This window comes from Akebia trifoliata, chromosome 6 (assembly GCF_017979445.1).
Source record: "Akebia trifoliata isolate Shusen 1 chromosome 6, ASM1797944v1, whole genome shotgun sequence".
NCBI classification, from domain to species: Eukaryota; Viridiplantae; Streptophyta; class Magnoliopsida; order Ranunculales; family Lardizabalaceae; genus Akebia; species Akebia trifoliata.
In genome coordinates this window covers 8,679,899-8,702,673 of record NC_141380.1, presented here as the reverse complement: position 1 = coordinate 8,702,673, position 22,775 = coordinate 8,679,899, and the positions used below count along the sequence as shown (strand labels likewise).

Sequence of the window (22,775 nt, the reverse complement as noted above, 5' to 3'; positions counted from 1 at the left end):
CAAATGATGATTCACTCAAAAATCAAATACTAAAAATAAAAAAACAAAAAATATTCTACGGCTTCATCAATTGGTCTTCCAAGTCCACCAATGCTCATATATAAAAAAAAAACTATGAGCGGAAAGCTCCATAGGATTTTTATCCATCTCATAGAAAATGAATAATAAAACAACATAAACATGTTAAAGTATAATATGAAATCACTACAGGAAATTACTTCTATAGCAACGACTTGCAGCGACGGTCGCATTCAAACCCTCGTTGTATCCGTCTTCGTGTTTTCTAGAGGTACTCTAAGAGTAAGGAAGAAGGGATCTTCCTCTCTCTCTCTCGGCTCTCACTCTCTCTCGGCTCTTACTCTGTAAATCGTCTCCTCTAATATCAGTTTTTTATGGAATCAAAACTTGGTCTCCTCTTTTTTTTACGAAGGTTTCGGAATCAAAACTTGGTCTCGTGGTCGAACGAAGACAGAACAATTGAAAAGAAACCTTCGATTTCTCTAAAAAATTTATCGTAAATCGATCTCTCCCCTTCGATTTGTCTTAATCTTCAATTGGAAATTGATCTCTCGTCTTCTATTTCTCTTAATCTTCAATTGTAAATTGATCTCTCATCTCCGATTTCCCTAAATATTCGACTGTAAATCAATCTCTGACCATCAATTTCTCCAACCATCGATTTCAAAGTTGTGCTTCTCCTATTCTCACAAAACCCTACTCGTCTTTCGTATTCGATTGTAAAGCTGGCTTCTGATCTTTGTTTCACCAGAAGAAGAAGAAAATGGGGCTGTAGAGGGATCTCATTCTCTCTGAAACCCTAGAATCTGTAATTTTTTCCATTTTACTGGAAAGATACCCGATTTTATACAGAACTGGACAAAGCTTGAACATTTGTAAGAGTTTCAATCCTTCTGAATTTTTGAGTGCCTCCAAATGTTAGAAATTCCTTATTCCAATAACTTTTCAATCATCTTGTTGGAATTTCATTGTTGGCAGAGTATTACATGCAAGTGGGTTGGAAGATCCCATTCCTTCTGGCATTTCTCTTTTGACCAAATTATATAGGTTGTGAGTAATCCTTCTTTATATCATGTTCTCTTAATTGTTTTGTAAATGTTTTTTGGTGGTCTTTGACTAAACAATTCATTGTAGTAGTTAATTCTTGGTTGAATTTCTTTATGTAGGAGGATTAGTGACGTAAATGGCATAAGAAATGTCTTTCCACCTCTAAGTAAGTAACTTGTTAAACATGACTAGCCTGTGAGTTGAATGCTTATATAGAGTACTACCAAACAATGTTGTTGAACATGTACATTTGGGCTGCAAACTTTTCCTTAAATGTTTTGTGATGATATGTTTTTCATAGAGATCTTAGCTTTAACAAGCTAGCAGGACAAATTCTGAGTAGCTTTGATAGTCTGTCAAAGATAGATTTCATGTAAGTGATCTGATTAGTATGCTAGTATGTAACAAAAAGTTTGCAATCAAACAGAACTAATGAGATGGCTTAGGTACCTGACTGGCTGATTGGACCTGTTCCTGATTGGATATTGAAGAAAGGAGAAGGAATGTGAGTTCCTCTTCCATAATGCTTAACTTTCATCTTACCCTTGCAGTTTAGTAGTGAAGGCTCAATCTCATTTATTTTAGGCAAACCAACTATAGAAATCTCATATATAAGGACTGATTTCTGTCCACATTAATATTGTGAAGTGAAGCTAATGTTTTTTTTCACTCGGTTTCTAGTATCTGCACCTCTTAAATTCTATAGTATGGTGTAGATTGTGTGTTTCCTTGAGTGATTTTATATTTGGTTGGTTTGGGAGCATTAAGTTTGTGTCGTGTGTTTAATTGAAAAGGCCCAAACCAAATCACTTATATGATATGTAAATATGCCTTATCATACTCATTTGTTACATTTTGGCTTCTTTCTAGTTCCTAGCTTCATTTGGTTAACTTTCTTATTTTAACACAACATTTTTCTACACAATTTTCTTCAGAAACTTGTTTGGAAGTGTAGACACCCCATTTTTACATCTGTCTGATTAATCAAGTCGTCAACCCGATCGCAAAGGTTCCCAATGATGGATGTTTATTCCAATGCTTTATTTTGTTACCAGATGTGTTTCAGAAATCCGGATGAGGTATCTCGAACTGAAAAAACCTTAGAAACCACGCTACGCTAGGAAAATACGACTCCAGAAACATAGAAATCATCATCTTGCGGACCCAAAAAGAAGCTTCACGATAAAAATCACTAAAAATGACCAAATTACCAAAATACCCCTAACATCAAAACAACCCTAGAGCCTGCATTACGCTTAGGAAAACCCACTCAAACACATAAAATAACAAATCGAAATCAAGTAAACCACTTTGCCAATTTTCACAAAATTTGACAAAATTACGAAAATACCCCTCATAAAGTTCATTACCATTTCATACAAAAAACTTCATAAATAACAAAAACCAACATTCCCATTGATTTCCTTATGAAAAATTGATTCCAAAATATCCTAGAACATGGAAAAACGACTTAAAACGACAAAAATCCTCTCCGATGGCAAAATGGTAATTTCATTATTAAAATTTTCGAAATTAATAAATAAATAATTAAATAACGTAAAGTGAAACATTAATAAAATTAATTTTAAAATTTGAATAAGAAAAATCGATCAATCAGGCTTTCAGGCAAAATTGTTGATGGTTCGCAAGATATTTCTTTAAGGACCCTTCCATTTGGGGGTCAAAAGAATTAAAGATATAATAGAGGGGGGTTCTCCAAAAATTTAAAGTCAATCAAATAAGACTAAAGCCAAGATATTAAAGTCAATCAAATAAGACTAAAGTCAAGATATTAAAAGCCAACCAAGAAAAACTAAAGTCAAAGTATTAAAGTCAAAACCCTAAATCAAAACCCTAATCTAAACTAATCAAGTCAATCTCATAAGACTAAAGTCAAAACCCTAAATAAAAATCTTAATCTAAGCTAATCAAGTCAATCTCATAAGATTAAAGTCAAAACCCTAAAGACTAAGTCCATCTCATGAGACCAAAGTCTAAACCCTAATTGAAACCCTAAAAAGAAATCATAATCATACTCTAATTCTCCTAAAAAACTTTATAAATAGGAGCCTCCACACCCTATTTTCGTATAAAAGAAAAAACCCTAAGAAAAGTAGGTGAAGAAGCCTCCACAACCTCTCTAAAACCCTAATTTTGGAGTCCCAACTCCTTACTTAACACCCCTACTTCGATTTCAGCCTGAAAAATACCTAAGAACCTCTCAAAAACACCTCAAAAATCCATAACAAATTCGAAGCACCTAGATCCAAGAAGGAGATACCTTATCTCGGAGATCAGAAATCAGATCCGGAAATAGAACGAAGTAAGGAATATGGTACAAGGAGCCGTTTTCACCAGATCTGAGGGAATATCACTTTGACAGATCGAAGGTAAGATTTTTCATTATTTTTTAATCTAGGTTTGTCATTAGCGATGTAGATTTATTTGGGATAAGTAGAGACCGGCATTGGCCAGGCCGGGTTGGTGCCTAACACCTTGCAATCCTGTAACATGATCCCCGGATTCAGATTTTCTATAGTAGATTAATTCATTATCCGTTTTAGAGTCAGTTTGGTTCCTAGACCATAATAACTAGGTGGCGATTCCCAAACCTCAAGGGTTAAAAGCGGATCCGCGCACCCCGCGGATCGAGGGCGCTTTTAGTGGCGACTCCACTGGGGACATTTGAGGATCAGACTTGAAAAACCCCAAGTATGGGAAACATTGCCAGTAAGACCTAATTTTTTTTAAATTATTTTATTTTTAGTTATTTGTTTAGTTGTTTATTTTTTTTTTATTTTTTTTTTGTTCAATTATTGAGCACTGGTTTGGATGTTGAATATTTTATTTTGACACTTTTTTTATGGATCATCGAAGGGTTATTCAAAATGACCTTAAAATCATGTAGGATTTCAAGAAGGTAATGGTCTAAAATAATCGGTGTTGACTCATTGTTTATTTGGATTATTATTTCTTTTTTTGTATTATCCTTTATTAATACCCTTTGGTTCAATTTTGGATATTTCGGATTTGGCATATAATTTTTCTTTTTGATTCAATCTGGGGTCATTTTGGGATGACCCTAAATAATGAAAGATTCAAATTGACATAAATTGAGGATGGAATGATGGTGGTTGGGATGAGAGTTATGATATTTTTTTTTAAAAAGAAAAAAAATAATTTTGGATGATTTTTTGGCATGTTACTAGGCATAGGCGGCGAATTGTGAAAAAAAAATTATTTGTGAGTGATGCACTAAGAAACGAAAAAAATGCTTTTTTTAATGTTGTTTGTGATGAGGAGAGGATTTCAAGAAAAAAAATTAGGAAAAAATTATATAAAAAAAAATAAAAAATTATGTGATGTGCCATTAGAAGAAAACACGTTTTGCTGTTTGTATCTTCTTCTCCATCTTTTCAAAAACGAAAAAATCAGCAAACAGAACACGTTTTTTCTCTCTCTCTTTCTCTCTCTCTCCTCTCTGCTTCTCGTCGTTTCTGTGTATCTATAGCTCTTTGATCTCGCGAGAATGAGTATTACGGATTAACGGTGAAATAAAAACAGTTACATCAACATATTTAAAGAAAAGAATTAGAGGGTATCATCTCATTGTAAGGTTGGATGAAGCAGATCATAAAGATTTTGTCGCTGTTTGTGGCCATCTCTACCTTTTGGATTAGTCTCTTGGAGATATCTCTAGTTTCACGTAGCCATGCCTGGTTGCTACCAATCTATCTTGTGGTCTCTCTAGGATGTTATGGTCTTTTGATGGTTGGAATTGGTTTGATGAAATTTCCAGCATGCCCTCAAGAAGAAGAATTGTTGCATCCTCTCTTACAGTTTTTGGTAACTTTGAGAAGAAGCTTCAGAAGGAAAACATCAATTGCCGCACGTGGTGATTTTCTCACCTAATGATCATCTGATGGATGAGTTTGGCTTCCCTCAAATCTGATCTATTCCAATCAACCAATTTTAAAATAGGTACTTTTTTTAAAAAAATAAAAACAAAAAAAAAGGTGTGTTGCTGACAGCAACATAAAGAAAAGATATTAAGTTGTGAGTATTGAATGTGTGAGTTGTGTGGCTAGCAGCAACCATGAAAAAAAATATAAATAAATAAAGGGAAATCATCTCTTGATCAACTATTACTACAGATTGGTCGTGTGGATTTCGATTTTTCTTTCTTTGGAAACGTTTTAAAGCATGGGTTTGAACCAGATCAGATCACCTTCAGCGCTTTTCTTAAGGGACTCTGTATGGAGAATGAATTAGAACAGATGATGGAGTTGTTTAACAAAATAGTGAATAACGAGTACCCGATCGATGTACCCATCTTTTGTGTTGTAATTAACAAGCTGTGCAAGATTGCGAACACGAATGAGTCTCTTAGGTGTTAATTGAGAAAGAATGAGAGAATGAGAGAAAATTTTCTATTGTCACACCAATTTTTTTAGAGCACGTCAAATTTGGATATTTGTTAATTCTTTACTTGATCCCAAACAAGTTGAGGTGGCAATAGAATCTTTTTAGAGGACTGTATTTTTAGTTTTTTGGTTAGTAATAATTTTTTTTAATTAATTTTTTTTATTTTTAAAATCAATTTCTTAAAAAAAAAAAAAAAGGTTTTCTTTGTGTTGCTTGGCAAAGTAAAAATTAATTTGTTTTAAAAAAATAAAAAAATAAAAAATAAAAAAATAAAAAAAAATAAAAAATTCATCACTCCTTATCTCAACATCTATCATTATATCTTCAATTTAATATTCTTTGAGAATCTCGATCTGTTTAGGGCCACCCAAAGTGATCTTTGATTGAATCTTAAAAATAAATTTATTTATTTATTTTGGTTGGTTCATTCTTCTTTGAAAAAATTATTGCCATCTGATTGATTATTCTTATGCTATGATTTAGGCCCATCTAACGTGATATAATCTCTCTAGATATGTTTTGATGTACTTGCTTTGATTTTGATCATGAGGAGTTTTGTACACTTTGATTAGTATTAATATGAGATTAATTGTGATGGTTTGATTTGGCCCATGAGCCCATTTGTTTGAAAAGGGCCCCGGGCACACCCCACCCTGTTTTGCACACACCACATGCACGTTTACTGCTTTACTCACTTACACGTCCCATATAGTCAACGTGGCATTAGTGCGTGGCTCGGTCTCTTCGGAGATGCGACGTCATTCATGAAAACCACAACTCCAGTCACGTACCTTAGGATATATCAAACTGGGGCATTAATACCGTCTGATCAGGTGATTCTGAGAGGTATATTGATGCACCCAGGCTGGAGTGACCTGAGCCTTTGACCTATTGTGAGCCACACAGTCGCACGTCCCGATTGCCAACGTAGTACTAGTACGTGGTCGGTCCCCTCGTGGGATGCCAAACCATTTATGAAAGTTACAACTCTTGACTCGTACCCGTAGGTATAAAAGATAATATGAGTATATCAATTGCACTTCTTGGTCAAAACCGGTGCCTAAGCGAAATCTTGCCCCGCTGTACCCTACTGTACGAGGATGATAGATTACGTCTATTCTAAACGAGAGGTATTTAAGTGGGCCCTTGCTCAGCATTGTGCGCCACCTCCCAGCTGGAGATCAAACTGGCTGTTTTTGGCTTCACAGAAGTGAGTTGAGGTTTTAGATTATCACCTATACGGTATATCGAACCAAGTAACCACGTATCGAGAGGTATATAGGTTTGCTTGGGCAAGAGTGGCCAGATAAAAATGCATTGCACGTAGTAAGCTTAGAGTTTAGAAACCTTCCCTGTAGGTCACGACTCAAACTTATCGTGGGTGTTCCCGGGTTGTTTATTGAATGAAACATTTTGATTGATGAATGTATGTGAATGATGTGAATGATGAGATCAAAGTGTATGATTGTCCTCAAGGATCAAAAATTTGTTTTTGAAAATTAAAATGGGTGCACCAACCCAATAAAGAATCCATTCTTTTACAATAATGACCCAGTCCACCTCGATCTAACAATCATTATGGGCCGGGCCATTTAAATCGAAATAGAAATCAAATTTTCAAAGAAGAAAAATGGTTTACGAAGGAAAAGTATTTTCTAGAAAAAGTGTTTTCCAAAATAAGTGTTTTCCAGAAAAAGTGTTATTCTCTAGAAAATAATGTTTTCTAAGAAAAAGTATTTTTCAGAAAATATTTTCCATAAGAACAAGATTTTCCAAGAGAAAATGTTTTCCAAATAAAAAACTATTTTTCAGAGAAAATGCTTTCCAAATAAAAAACTATTTTTCAGAGAAAAAATATTTTCCAAAAGAAAATGTTTTCCAAAAGAAAAGAAAATGAAGGAAAAATGATTTATATGGAAAATTTTTGAAATATGTTTTTTTATCAAAAATCTATTTTTTGCATGGACCTTGTAAAATTATCAAAATATGTTTTTCTAAAAAGAAAATGATTGCAAAAAATAATCAGAATTGTGAAAATCGTTATTCAATAAAAACATTATTTTCAAAAGTGCAATAAAATTAATTTTCTTCTGAATAATCATTGAATGGATGAATTCTTTAATGAATTGGTGCACAAAATTCAATAAAATCTCAGGGTTCATTTAAAATGTTATCAAGGGGGTGACACTGAAATTGGTTAAATTCACCTTCAAAGAGGTTACTAGGTTATCATTATACTTAAAAGTTCAATCGTCCATCGTCTAACTAGGGTTGTAAGTCCGATCAGTTAGAACAAACGTCAGTACCAAGTCAACAGTTAAAAATAACCTCAGAATTTTTCAATATCGCACAGTTGTTCCCTGAAGATCACCGTGCCTCAATCCTGTTGGTTGTAAGCAATGTCTCAGTCCGCAGTCCTAATCAAGCCTGTTGTGGGTAGTTGCATTGAGTTTTCATGAGTTATTTGAGTTAGCTCGAGTCCAATATTTCAATGTCATATTTTCTTTAGATCGAGTCTACTCTTTTTCTACTGAGTCAAGTTAATTTGTCAAGTCTATAGAGGTGTCTGTCGTCCCTTCTGAATTTGATTGGATAAAGAAAATTTTTGAATACCTCGAGCGCATTAACGAATTAACTAATAATCTAGCTTCAAGGATATATTTTTCTCTTGAACAAGAAGATAAGAGTCGGGCTCAAGAAAGCAAAGGTCATTGACCTCGGAACAGAAATAAATTCCTAAAGAGATTCAAATAGAAACCATCCTATCTCTAAAGGAACACAAGGGGATAATGAATTTTCTCAGAAATTTCAAAAGACTTGTTCACGTGGGCCTATGAGGATATGTTAGGTGCAAGCTTGGTGTTGTCTGACACGGATTAGATATTGAATTGATAAAATGAAATCAAAGAAGATCTTACAAAATGTATCAGTACTAGACTTCTCAACATGGTAGAGCTCTCAGAATAGATTACCATTATCAGATTAATGAAACAGTTGAAGCGGTATTGATCTCTGATAATGGGTCGTATATCAAAGCTTAGGTTATCACTCTATGTTCAAAGTTCGAGATTCGACATCACATTATCTCTCTACCGTCCTCAGATCAATGGAACGGTTGAAATAGTTAGTAAGAGTCTCAAGACTATCATCAGGAAAATGTGTCAATCGCATCGAGATTGATCAGAAAAATTATCATTCACGTTATGGACATATCGAACTTCAATTCAATCCTCTACTGGAGCTACTCCCTACTCTTTAGTGTATGGCATGGAAGCAATCTTACCAGTTGAAATGTAAATCTCGTATCTCAAGACTTTCAAGGAAAGTCAATTGTCAGAAGCAAATTGGGTTCGTCAACGGTATGAAGAATTAAGTTTGATCAAAGAAAAATGATTAAGAACTTTGTATCACATGCCAACTTATCAAAAAAGAGTTGCCCGTGCGTTTGACAAAAAGATCAAGGCCCGTCACTTAGAAGTCAGGGATTTAGTACTCAAAGAGAATCGAGCACCTATCTTTGACCCTAAAGGGAAGTTCAAACCAAATTGGGGGGATCTATTCATCGTCAATGAAATATTACCCGAAAAAAAAACTGTCAGACTTCAAGATCATGATGAAATCGAATTACCAGAACCAACCAACTTTGACCAGATCAAACGGTACTACACTTAAGGAGGTCATCTTTGATCGAATCAATTTTCCTACTACCCAGTTCAATATCTTTGTTCTCAACCACTTGCAGCATTTTCAAAAAAAATGATGCATTTTTCTTTCTCAGCCTGATCACCAAATCTAGGGGAGGGAAAAATATTCGAACTACGTTTTGGTCTGATCCCAAAAAATTTGGGGTACGTAGGCAACCTGAGAAGTTACTTCAGTCCCGACCACATCAAAAAAAAAAAAATAGATTCCCCCGATAAAGAAAAAATTTAAAAAGAAAAGAAAAAGAAATATCTTCAAAATGGGAAAGAAAATTCAAAGCAAAATAAAAAATGCCACACAAGGGGCATTCGGGTTTTTGAGCCTCAAAATCTTTTTCTTTTTATACCCAGTCTTAAGCTTACCCATGAAAGTCCTCCTAAGTACCGTGTGAAAAATTCAAGGATGGTAGCAAAGCATGATCAGATAGTAATTCTAGAACTTCAGAGGAGAAGAAAAAGATAAAAAATAATAAAACCTGCTAAGTTGAAAATCCGAAAAGGACGACTATGGCAAAAATTAAGGCAAACTCGCAAGGTTGAAAATCTGAAAGGACAACTTTGGCAACAATCAGAGCCAAGAAAAAAGAAAAAGGTCATTAGATCGAAAACCTGAAAAGGCGATCTAGGCAAAAGCTAGAGCAAGCTCGCTAGATTGAAAACCTGAAAAGGTGATCTAGGCAAAAGTTAGAGCAACAAAGAAAAAAAGAAGAAAATCCCAAGCTGAGAGCGGTCCGAGCGAAAACATCAGAAGTCTGGATAATCAAATTCAATATTCAGCTTAAACCAAGCATAGATTCAGAAGCCACAAGTATCTTGTCTACGATCGATCTGAAAATTCTTACTTCCCCAAGTGAACCAAGGGAGAGAAGAATGAATTCTATGATGAGTCTCAAAAGGGAAATAATTTTGTTCTCGTGAGCCTGACTCAAAACCTTCAATAAAATTAATCAAAATTAAAAGTTGGATCTTTATTGCGCTTGTGGTAATCAATATTTCAAACCTTCATACAAGGGGCATTTTTCTTTTTCCTCTAAATATGTAATTTTTCCCCCTTATACTAGGGGCATTATTTTAATTTTTTACACAATGTATTCAATTATTTTCAAATGCCATGTTTATTGTCAAGCTAGAGGCATTTTATTTTGGACCAATGTTAATCCTAAAAGATAATGAGAACTCCAAACTTAAGGTTACCTTTTTGATAACAGTTTTTCGAAAAACTCTTGAGATTTAAACTCAGGTTTTTAAAACTTTTGGATAAAACCTTGAAGTTCAAACAAATGCATTTTGGATCTCACATAGGAGATAGGGCATTCATTCTGGTCCAAAACTGTTCGTTCCCAGATTTAACCCATCTTTTCCAGATTCATTTTCAATCGTTTTTTCCCAGATTGATTCCTTCATTCTAAGTTTTACTCAGCCAGATGCCGCCAAGGGTTTTCTTGGAATTTTGCTCAGATGCCGCCGATGATTTTCTTGGAACTATGCTCAGATGCCGCCAAAGATTTTCTTGGAATTATGCTCAGATGCCGCCAAGGATTTTCTCGGAACTATGCTCAGATGCCGCCGAGGGTTTTCTCGGAACTATGCTCAGATACCGCCGAGGGTTTTCTCGGAACTATGCTCAGATGCCGCCAAAGGTTTTCTTGGAATTATGCTCAGATGTCGCCGAGGGTTTTCTAGGAATTATGCTTAGATGCCGCCGAGGGTTTTTTCGGAACTATGCTCAGATGCCGCCAAGGGTTTTCTTGGAATTATGCTCAGATGCCGCAAAGGGTTTTCTCGGAACTATGCTCAGATACCGCCAAGGGTTTTCTTTGAATTATGCTCAGATGCCGCCGAGGGTTTTCTCGGAACTATGCTCAGATGCCACCGAGGGTTTTCTCGGAACTATGCTTAGATACCGCCAAGGGTTTTCTTGGAATTATGCTCAGTTACCACCGAGGGTTTTCTCGGAACTATGCTCAGATGCCGCCAAGGGTTTTCTCGGAATTATGCTTAGATGCCGCCAAGGGTTTTCTTGGAAGTATGCTCAGTTTATATTTACTTCATGCTCAGATTTGACTCATTTCCAACTCAAACTCTTTGAAACCTATCTCAGATTTTGAGTCCACACACTTGCACAGTTGTTACATCAGTCAAGGAGAATTTTCTAAAATTCAAGGATCTGGTACTGCCAGTGAAAGCTCGCGCTCAAGGACCTGACATTTTTCTAGTTTGGGGAGAGTTTTACACTCAAGGATCCGAACACCCCGACGAATTGCTAAATCAGGCTACAAAATGAACTGTCACTAGCTTTGGCATTCAGATATCACACTATCTACCAAAATAGATTTCCTATCTAGTTTGCTTCAACCCTCTGCCAAAGAAGGGCATTTATAGACACCCCATTTTTGCATCCGCCTGATTAATCAAGTCGTCAACCCTATCTCAAAGGTTCCCAATGATAGATGTTTATTCCAATGCTTTATTTTGTTACCAGATGTGTTTAAGAAATCCGGATGAGGTATCTCGAACTGACAAAACCTTAGAAATCACGCTACGCTAGAAAAATATGACTCCAGAAACATAGAAATCATCATCTTGTGGACCCAAAAAGAAGCTTCACGATAAAAATCACTAAAAATGATCAAATTATCAAAATACCCCTAACATCAAAACAACCCTAGAGCCTGCATTACGCTTAGGAAAATCCACTCAAACACAAAAAACAACAAATCGAAATCAAGTAAACCACTTTGCCAATTTTCACAAAATTTGACAAAATTATGAAAATACCCCTCATAAAGTTCACGACCATTTCATATAAAAACTTCATAAATGATAAAAACCAACATTCTCATTGGATTCCTTACGAAATACTGATTCCAAAACATCCTGGAACATGGAAAAACGACTTAAAACGTAAAAAATCCTCTCTGAGGGCAAAATGGTAATTTCACAATTAAAAATTTCGAAATTAATAAATAAATAATTAAATAACGTAAAGTGAAACATTAATAAAATTAATTTTAAAATTTGAACAAAAAAAATCGATCAATCAGGCTTTCAGGCAAAATTATTGATGGTTCGCAAGATATTTCTTTAAGGACCCTTCCATTTGGGGGTCAAAAGAATTAAAGATATAATAGAGGGGGGTTCTCCAAAAATTTAAAGTCAATCTAGTAAGACTAAAGTCAAGATATTAAAGTCAATCAAATAAGACTAAAGTCAAGATATTAAAAGCCAACCAAGAAAAACTAAAGTCAAAGTATTAAAGTCAAAACCCTAAATCAAAATCCTAATCTAAACTAATCAAGTCAATCTCATAAGATTAAAGTCAAAACCCTAAATCAAAACCCTAATCTAAACTAATCAAGTCAATCTCATAAGATTAAAGTTAAAATCCTAAGTCAAAACCCTAAAGACTAAGTCCATCTCATGAGACCAAAGTCTAAACCCTAATTGAAACCCTAAAAAGAAATCATAATCAAACCCTAATTCTCCTAAAAAACTTTATAAATAGGAGCCTCCACACCCTATTTTCGTATAAAAGAAAAAATCCTAGGAAAAGTAGGTGAAGAAGCCTCCACAACCTCTCCAAAACCCTAATTTTGGAGCCCCAACTCCTTACCTAACACCCCTACTTCTATTTCAGCCTGAAAAACACCTAGGAACCTCTCAAAAACACCCCAAAAATCTACAACAAATTCGAAGCACCCAGATCCAAGAAGGAGATACCTTACCTCGGAGATCAGAAATCAGATCCGGAGATAGAACGAAGTAAGGAATATGGTACAAGGAGTCGTTTTCACCAGATCTGAGGGAATAGCACTTTGGCAGATCGAAGGTAAGATTTTTCATTATTTTTTAATCTAGGTTTGTCATTAGCGATGTAGATTTATTTGGGATAAGTAGAGACCGGCATTGGCCGGGCAGGGTTGGTGCCTAACACCTTCCAACCCCGTAACATGATCCCGGGATTTAGATTTTCTGTAGTAGATTAGTTCATTATCCGTTTTAGAGTCAGTTTGATTCCTAGACCATAATAACTAGGTGGCGACTCCCAAACCTCAAGGGTCAAAAACGGATCCGCGCACCCCGCGGATTGAGGGCGCTTTCAGGAAGTTCACTAGGCAACAACTTGTAAGTTACAAATATCTTTTTGTCTCACTCCTTTTGTTTGTCTTTTGTTTTTTGTTTTTTGTTTTTTTTTTTGTTTTTTTTTTGCTTTGTTGGAATTGCATCATGATTTTTTTAGATGATGATAAATGTTTCTGAAAAACTACTTCAATCCAGTTCTTTGTTACACTAAAACACATGTAACTTGATGTGGTAATGCTGACATGATCTTGACTTTCTACTAATCTAGAAGTAGAGTTGTTCTGTGCCTGAAGAGTTTCCATTGTCCACGGAGTAAGTGTTTTTTTCTTCAAATAAGAATTTGAGATATTGCCTTGTATTTACTTTTTACTCTTTTTTTTCCCTTTTTGTGAATTCTGATTTGTTTTGGATTTAGTATTTTAATTTTTTTTCAGTGACATGATTAGTGCCTTCCTTAGTCGAATGATCAATCAAATGATGGATATAAGCCAATCCATTATGAAGTCTAGTGAGTAAATTTAGGATGGATTTTGTACGAAGAAAACATAATAAAAATTTGAAAATGATATAAAAACCTACATGATGGGAATTGAAATTACCCCTTTACGTTAGGAAATGGAATATATATATATATATAGGGTCCCTTTCAGCAACAAACATTTTGGCAACATTTTGGCAAAACATTTTCAAAACATGGGTTAATTTGGAATGGGCTGATTTTTGATGAGCATGATCTCTATGGTGAGGAGATCATCCTCATCAAAAATCAGCCCATTCCAAAACTTCTAACCCCATGTTGGGAAATCATGGACCGTCCATTTTTTGTAAGCCATTTTTGATGGGTAAGAGGTTTTGGAATGGGCTGAGATGATGATCTCCTCACCGTAGAGATCATCCTCACCAAAAATCAGCCCATTCCAAAACCTCTAACCCATATTTTGAAAATGTTTGCCAAAATGTTTGTCAAAATGTTTGTTGCTGAACATTTCCCATATATATATATATATACTCCAATGAATCTAAATGCTGATGCTAGTTTTATTTACATAAAAAAGTGTCCGATGAACCATTTGAGCAACTTCATTCACAATTTATTGCACTCTTTTAATAAGATATAGCATGTAGAGTGTTTTTTTTTTCTCTCCTTTTAAAACTGAATTAGCATCTCAAAGTTTTCAAAAGCACATAACTTCCATAAATTGGCTTGCAATAAAAATGGATCCTTCAAGTAGCACTTGTCAAGATCTCTATATTGATATTCATCATTAACTATATGACCATTAAATTTATATTTATTATAATTTAAAATTCTTATATTCATTTATTATTTCTTCCCTATGGTGGTATACAAATTATTCATAATTTGGTATTTTATCCTTTCTTATCAACAACCATTTAGCATTTTTTTTCCTTATGTTAAGTGATTATTCATTCTTAAAAACATATTAAGCAATGCCATTTTGTGAGAAGAGGTTTCAACTTTATGAAGTAGGAAAGTCTAATTTCAACTTGGGTCCTCTTGTGTCAGCTATTTATGTAATTAGTTCCATAATAGATATTTCCTTGTTTTTAAATAATAAAATTAGTCAGTATGATGTGGAGTTAGAAATATTTTAGTGATGTGCCTTTTCGGTCCCTGTGGGTAGATGTATTTTGGTATAGTTCATAACAAATATGTTGAAATTTAATACCACATGTATATATTAAAGAAGTATGTATCTAAATATGGACACTTTTGAGAGTCAAAATACTAGTTTAAATGTTCAAAATATCTAAGTTGGTTCCTTAGTGAGGTGGTAAAGTCTGTGCTGGTGTGTGTATATATATATATATCTGGTTTTATATTTCGATTAACATTGCAGAAATTGACTGAATTTTTGAAATTAAGTAAAATGGGATAAAATCTCAAACTCGTTCATTGTGTCTTTTCATTGTATCTAAGTTGGTTCCATGTTTTGTTGTGTGTCTTTTCATTGTGTTTCATGATAGTAAAATCTAAAACTGCATGAAAGAATTAAATTGATTGGATTTAGGATTGTTCATTGCCAAAAATTTAAGTTTACACTTGCAATTGGAGATTGTTTAGTTTTTTTTGGAGGTTCCTCCTGTTTTGTTGGTTGTTGTCCTAGTTGGAATTGTAGGTATAGAATACAGTTTAAAACTAGCTGGATTAGGTTGAGTGAACTTGTCCCAGTTAAGGTCTTATAAGATTTTTTGTGTCCGATGTGGGACTAAGCTCAATAATTTCAAATTATAGTATTTGAATTATGTGTAATACATTAAGGTAAAAGCAGTTTTTAAATATAGGACATGAAGGACTTCTATGCGAGGCCACACGACTTCTTGATATGGGTCTTCTTCCAAATTCGAATTTTGCAACTTGAGCAATTGGCTATAGACAGTATGTCCTATAAACTTTATTTTACCCTTCTAATTCCTATTTCTTTGTTGTGCAATCTTGTCTTTTCCCTGTATTAATTGTGTATCATTGTAGTTATACTAAAATCAGAAGTTCATTTTTGTATAAAATCTGGAAAGAAATGGATGAGAAGTAAAAGAAGACATTTCCATAAACCATAATGCCATCCAATAACTTACTACATATAAGTAGATTTATAGATGGGAAGAGTGTTGAACAACCACTGTTTTATTTTAAATTTTATTTTTGCCAGGCAAACGAGATTAATAATTTAAAAAGTAGCAGATGTAGGATGGAACATACCAACCAATTTTTAGAAATTATTCTTTTTATAAGAAATCATTAAATACAAAAGGTTGCAAAAAGCCCACTGGATTTTGGGTTTTAATTAGTACTATTTGAACTGTATGCCTTAGATATTGGTGGAAGTGGTTTTTTCTTATAGAAGTGCGGAAAATATTTCCATGTCCACTGTTCTATCCTTTTACCCTTGTTTCTACTTTGCTTCATGGTCACTTAGATCATACTATTAATAGAGATCTTTGAATTATCAAAAACAAATTCATCTGGTTGCATTAGCAATTATATCTTTATTGTCAATGCTTGATACCAAGTTGTCTTGTATGCTCCTTGACGTAGGAGTGCATAGAACCATAGATCTTTTTCTTCGAGATACACAAGGAAAATATCTATGGTTCTATGTATTGCCACGTTAGAAAGCGGACAAAGATTGTCAGGTTTTAGAGTGTCAGTTTATCATTAGTCTAAGTTCTAACATAGCAGTTTCGCTTCTAATCTCTTTCGCTTTGCACCTTTGGTCTGTGCAGTTTAGGTAACTTAAAGAGATTTTGTCAATCTGATGGTCTCTCGGAGTTGCCTGTTGAGACAGGAAGTCATACTGACAGGTGATACAGTTCTTAACATTTCCTTAACATTTTGGTAGACTGGTTACTCTAAGTGCCTAATTTCAGCCTTATATTTCTCAGATAATTCAGATCGTATCGAGTTCACATCTTGGACACTTTTTTACATGGATTGTTGTAGATGGTATCATGCTTAAGGTTCTTGTACGGGTTCCCAAAGTATTTTACCTCAACTCTAAAACTATGAACAAATGCAGTCCCTTACGATTGCTTGTTACCATTTCATAGAACTCAGGTTTTTTTTTTTCTTCTTCATTTTTTTTGTGTTTTAATAGGTGATAATTGATGAAGATCAATTTAGGATGGAGAGCAAGAAGCTTGTTGCTCACTTTGCGGATCCAGAAGTTGAGGTGAAATATACGTGTACTTTAATAATTGTGAAGGGAAATGGATATATTGTTATTTTCTATATGTTAATCCACATAATAATGTTTCTCATTCTTTAGCTTTACTGGATTTATTTTTCTAATCATAGAATAAAATCAAATGTTATTCTAGTTAGATAATCTTGTATTGATTTTAGCATGTCTGAGGGAGGGGAATATATGTGACATATTTTCCTTGGAGAATGCTAATGTGATTATGGCTACATATGAAATGTTGTTCTTTAGATTTTAGAAAATTTAATGAATTTAAGATGAGGGCATTTAAGTATTTTTCTTTTAGTCTATTTAGAAGACGGGGTCAAGGGGGCATGTCTTAAATATGAAGGTACAAAGGGTTTGGAAGCATGTAAAAAAATTCTGGGTTGAAAACAATAAAGAGGGCAGTTGGGTATTTTCCTTAGTCTATTTACAATGCTGGGGTCAAGGAGGGTATGTAAGTAATTTTAAAACATGGGTATTTCCAATATTTCAGCAAAATGTGAGGTTCATGTATAAAATCATATTTTTAAATAAAAAGGAAAATTTTTTTTTAGAAATATATCCTATAGCGACGGTCGGGGACCGTAGCTAAAGACTTAATTATTTTTTTTTTAAACATACGCTATAGCGACGGCCACTATTAGCCGTCACTATAGTAATCTATCAACTATAATACTGCCACATACACACATTTCATCATTTTAAACAACAACGATCCTAATAATATTAAGCCCGAATTTCACATTGGCTCAGCTATACCACCAGCTCAGATTTTCACACCAGCTCGGACAAGCTTTCCAAATCCCCAAATCAGGGATCTTCATTGAGTGGTTTAGGGACCATCCACCTAAGGACACGTTGGTCCCGATTTCTCACCAAACCAAATTAAACATTCTTTAATAGTATATGATTCCTTTCACCAATCAAATTAAGTTTTTATAATATCATTATGTTTATTTTTTATAACCTGGAGCATTGGCTGAAGAAGAACAAGGTCGGCATTGAAAAAAAGAAAGTGGGAAACTCAGCACGTTTGGCAAGAGGGAAACACAGTCGCAGATGCTCTAGCGAGAGTTTTGCAATTGCGACAAGATCATCCCATTGTTTTGTTGCTGAAAAATCAACTCCCTTTAATATCTGAAAAGTGTTTAAGGGGAGATAATTTAGATCTTCCTCTCATCCCGGCTGTAAACTTACTGGGAGCATCCCATTTGTAAATTCTGTTGTTATCAATATAATTTCCTTTGCTTGCTTAGGAAAAAAATGTTTATTTAAAAAAAAAAAATCTACAATTAATTATTTAAAAACCTTTAAGCAATAGAGAGATCAGGATATACGCTACCATCAATAGAATACATCATATGAGCTGTATCCATGAACCATTGCATTTTCACACATATGCTTTCATCATTTTATTCTTAATGTTCTAGAAAAGCGATCGATCACCTACCACAATCTTGGTCTGATGAGAATCCTTCGGTTGATGATCTTTTTTCCTTCCATACTGATGCATTACTATTGACTTTTAACAATAAAGAGTCCTTTTCATATTTTAGTAAGGGAACAGGTATTATAGGAAAATTTATATATAGTGATGGCCAAATTATTTCAATCAGTGTAGAGCATTATAACGACGGACCAAAAAGATACAGTCAGTGTCAAGTTCAGGTTGCAAATGAAGTCCCTCAATTACTTCATCAGAATTTCATCAAGTATTGGGGTGTGCCTAAAAGCATTGTCAATGCCAGAGATTCAAGATTCACAATAAAGTTATGGGACAAACTGTACAGATCACTTGGGTTTCAACTTGACTTTCCAACTAGTGGACATCTTCAATCATATTAGCAAATGGAGAGATTCAATTTCGTGTTGGAGTCTTGCCAATGCCAACCATATGAATTGGATGAATCTTTGTGATATCACGCAGTCAAATTTCAACCTTCAGAAGAGTGTTTTCTCTAACAAGAGACCTTTTGAAATTATCACAGGCCAACACTGTTTAACTCCTCACACTATTATTTTAGATTACAAGAGACAAAGTCCAAGGACGTACAGGTTTGCTAAGCTCTGATTATTGTATAAGTTACGCAGTATTCACCATGTTTTCCATGTAAGGGGTCTCAAGCCAAATCACACAGATCCAACAGATCATACGGGCAGCATTCCAATATGTACACCTTCTAATTCAGTTATTTAACCAGAGTGTGTTGTCGACAAAATTCTCAAAAACCTCAAGTCAACAATACTTCAAGCCAACAGCAAGAGCACGTGGAGTACTTTGTCAGACAGAAGATCATGCTAGAATGTGAAGTTACTTAGAAAAGTGTAGAGAACCTACTATCTTTCAAGTAGAAGATTAAAGAGTTTGTCAAGGTAATGCGACGAGGATATCTATAGAATAGATGGGGAAGACTGTGACGGTCATACATTCTGTCACCTAGAATTAGGTGTAAGTTCGCCCTAGAGTCACCTGGGAGTACTTATGTAACACTATGTAAGGCTCAATATGAAGTCATATCAGCCTCGTGTCAGGGCATATCTATTAGCTTAGTGGCATTTTAATAATAAGGGAGTATGATCGGCCTACATTTTTTATGTTTCATTCTGAAAATCTAAGAAAGACTTAGCGTACTCTTTGTAAGAAGGGTGTTTAGTGCTTCCTAATCCTTGACCTACACCCACGTTGACTCGAGCCCTTACGCCATGCTATGTGGAAGTTCCGCGTGCCATAGATCATCAGTTGCATTGTAACACACATTTATTCTTTTATAACATGTTACCCCGTGTAATCTATATTATATCAACAAAGTTGCCTCTAGCTTTGTCTCGTGTTGTCACGTTATCTTGTTTGCATGCCACGTTTGTGGTGTACTATCATTTTTATAGGCTTGCTTGTGGATTAACACCTCCTTGCACCGCACGACCTCGCTTTGAAATAATACAACCGTGACACAGGTACATCATTAATACGTGGACTACCTTTGCTTTTGTAAAATAACAAAAACTAAAACATGTCACCATCTCCCTTCATTATTTTGCTTTCGAAAAATCAAATCACATTGTCAGACATGTGAAACATGAGACATAAGTGTTGGATTTTTTTTCTTTCTTTTTTTTAAATCTCAATTCCCCTTGTTATAATAATGACTTCCTAGTGAAGGAGTGGTTATGTTGGAGAAAATCAGTACACGATGACAATTTGATTTGCCCAATGTAAAAAAGTTCAAAAATTGTATTTTTTAAATAAAAAAAAGATCTAAACCCTAAAATGGTTGTTTTCCATTTCGATTAAAAATTTTAAGGCTCTAATAGACCTATAAGAGCATTTAAAAAATTATTTCTTTTAAAAAAATCTGTCAAACCCACTAAATATAAATCCAATCTCCATCTTTAACCAACCAAATCATAACCTACTCTTATCCAACCATTAACCCATTTAAAAAATTATGTCCATCCCCATTAACCACTACCTTAGTCAGAACTATCAAAATTCAAGCTCAAGGTCCAAATCCATAAGTTTTTGAGCTTCAAAACCTATGGATCAAAATAAAAAACCCCCCAATCATCTTGTCACATGTCCTCACCACAAACAATCTCCCCAAAATCAATCTCATCATCACCATCACCATCCCTACACCATGTCACATACCATCATCTAATCCCATCACTTTCTCTAAAAAATCACTCCACAAGTTATCTTCATACTCCCTAATACCTCATTTCCTTAATCAAGTCACCTAACTCACTTAAAGCAAACATATGCTCATGTGTTTGCCCCATGTCCTCACCACAACCTACTTCCCAAAATATCATCATCCACCTCTGTCGACAATAAATTTCAACGGATCTACCTCGAGATCCGTGAAAGATAATCGCAAATGATTTTATTGATTTTTTGATGAAAAGTAGATGCAGATCTCAGTGTTTCCTCTGATTAACAGTCAAATACAAAATAGTGATGACGTATGTAGCTTTTCTTCTCTCCGTGCTTCGCGCTTTATCGACTGAGAAGGTTGCTTGAACGGTGGCTTTGCTTTCTGCTTGATCTTCTGTAGAGGCTTCTGTAGATCTTCTTCTCTCCGGGCTTTGCGCTTTATCGGCTAAGAAGGTTGCTTGGATTCTGGAGAAGGGCTTTATGCTTGATCTTTTCTTTAGTCGGAGTCCGGATCTCTGAAGAACCTTGCTTTTGTCTCTGGAGGAGGGCTTGAGAGCTTCTTCTTCTCTAGAGGGAGAGCTTCTGTCTTCTGAGAGAAAGTGATCCAAATCCCCTCTCCATGAGAGAGGCTATTGTATTTATAGACTTAAAAGTAATTTAGCTTTCCAATTATACCCCCGACTTAAAGAAGTTTAATTGATTTATTTAAAAGGCTAAATTTGTCCAAATCCAATTTTAAGGATTCTATGGATCATTATTGGGCCAAAACTCATTTGTTTGGGTATAAGGCCCAATATTTAATATGGATCACTTGATTTTGTTTAGGTCATGGACTTTATCTGCAAAAGTCCAAAACCCAAGCTTGTAGGAGGCATGTTCCCAATTAATAGACTCAATTTGGATAGGAGGCCCATTAATAAATTTAGGAATTTTTATTTATAAAATTTGTAAAGGCCTCCTCAAAATTTTGGTGCCTACAAATGCCCCCTCAAGGATGCACCATCAAATGCGAGGCTGAGGATGAGGTATCCTTGATTATGTCGACTGACACGTAAAAGCTTCGAGTTTAGAAGGATTTGCCACGTGTCTTTGGAACCTTGTAGTAGGACATCTTTTATTAAAGGATAAGTGATGTTTGAGAACAATGCAACCTACGTGAAAATGTATAGCCCCAATATACTTACCTTCTATGAGATTAACTGCATGTGTTTGGTACATCCATATTCTAGAAGGTAACATCCATACTTTATCAAAAGCACTTAGAAATAGTTGTTGGGCTGTTTGGCTTTGAATCCTTCTTAGTTTCGTCATTGAAAGATTTAGGATGAGTATGTACTGTGACGATCTTGTTGATGAAAATCGAACTACAATTGATCGTGCCGCACGATAATCATTGATCATGATATTTCTCATTTATACTCCATTTGATGCAATGTGGCCCAGGTATTGGCTTTCAAAATCCACAAATTCAAGACTACATTTTTCTTTCTTCTTTCCTCATGGGCTATACCATAATAGAAAAGTTAATTTCAATCAACGATTTCTTTGAGCCTATTACATACACCACAACTAATACAAGCAAACTTATTTGCGTTAGTCGTATTGGATGTCAGGTGAATGCATCGAATTTTTTTTTTTATCTTTGTAAGGTGGACTTAGTCTTAAGAAAAACACAGAAGGCCCAACTTACAAATGACTTTGAGTTAGCCCATAATTAGTAGGTACCATAGGCAAGAAACTGTATCAACCTCAAATGCAATTTTCTTAAACTTTTATTTTCTTGTTGAGTTGGAACAAGACTTGGAAGCAATTAAGTCCCATTAGAATTTGGTGTATCCAGTGTGCATGGGATCAATGCCACTTCTCAACAACTTTATTTTAACAGAACTTGAATACTGCCTCTTCAGCCAATCGTGTTTGGATCATGTATAGGAACATTACCGCACTAACCTGGCCCAATGGGCTGTTTTTTTTTTTTTTTTTTTTAAGGCTCATAGCTCTATGCTTTGTTGTTATTAGGCCCAATAGCCATGGATCAGGCCTTAAAACAATTATACTAGTCTTGGGCTTGGACGTAGTAATGGACTAGGTTGGGCTTCAGCATAATTTGCATCTTACTAAGTTAGTAAGCTTAGCTTA

At 34.8% G+C, this 22,775-nt stretch overlaps 1 long non-coding RNA gene across 2 annotated transcripts; it reads left to right on the top strand.

Annotated features, from left to right (window-relative positions):
* The first annotated feature begins 1,190 nt into the window (after positions 1 to 1,190).
* LOC147400094 (uncharacterized) lies at positions 1,191 to 17,475 on the top strand. 2 transcript variants are annotated; one of them, XR_015179182.1, is made up of 3 exons: positions 1,191 to 1,570; positions 16,521 to 16,754; positions 16,892 to 17,475. It is a non-coding gene; the product is annotated as an uncharacterized LOC147400094 (long non-coding RNA). The 2 variants fall into 2 exon arrangements; XR_015179181.1 differs by having other exon boundaries at positions 16,521 to 16,775.
* The last annotated feature ends 5,300 nt before the right edge of the window (positions 17,476 to 22,775 follow it).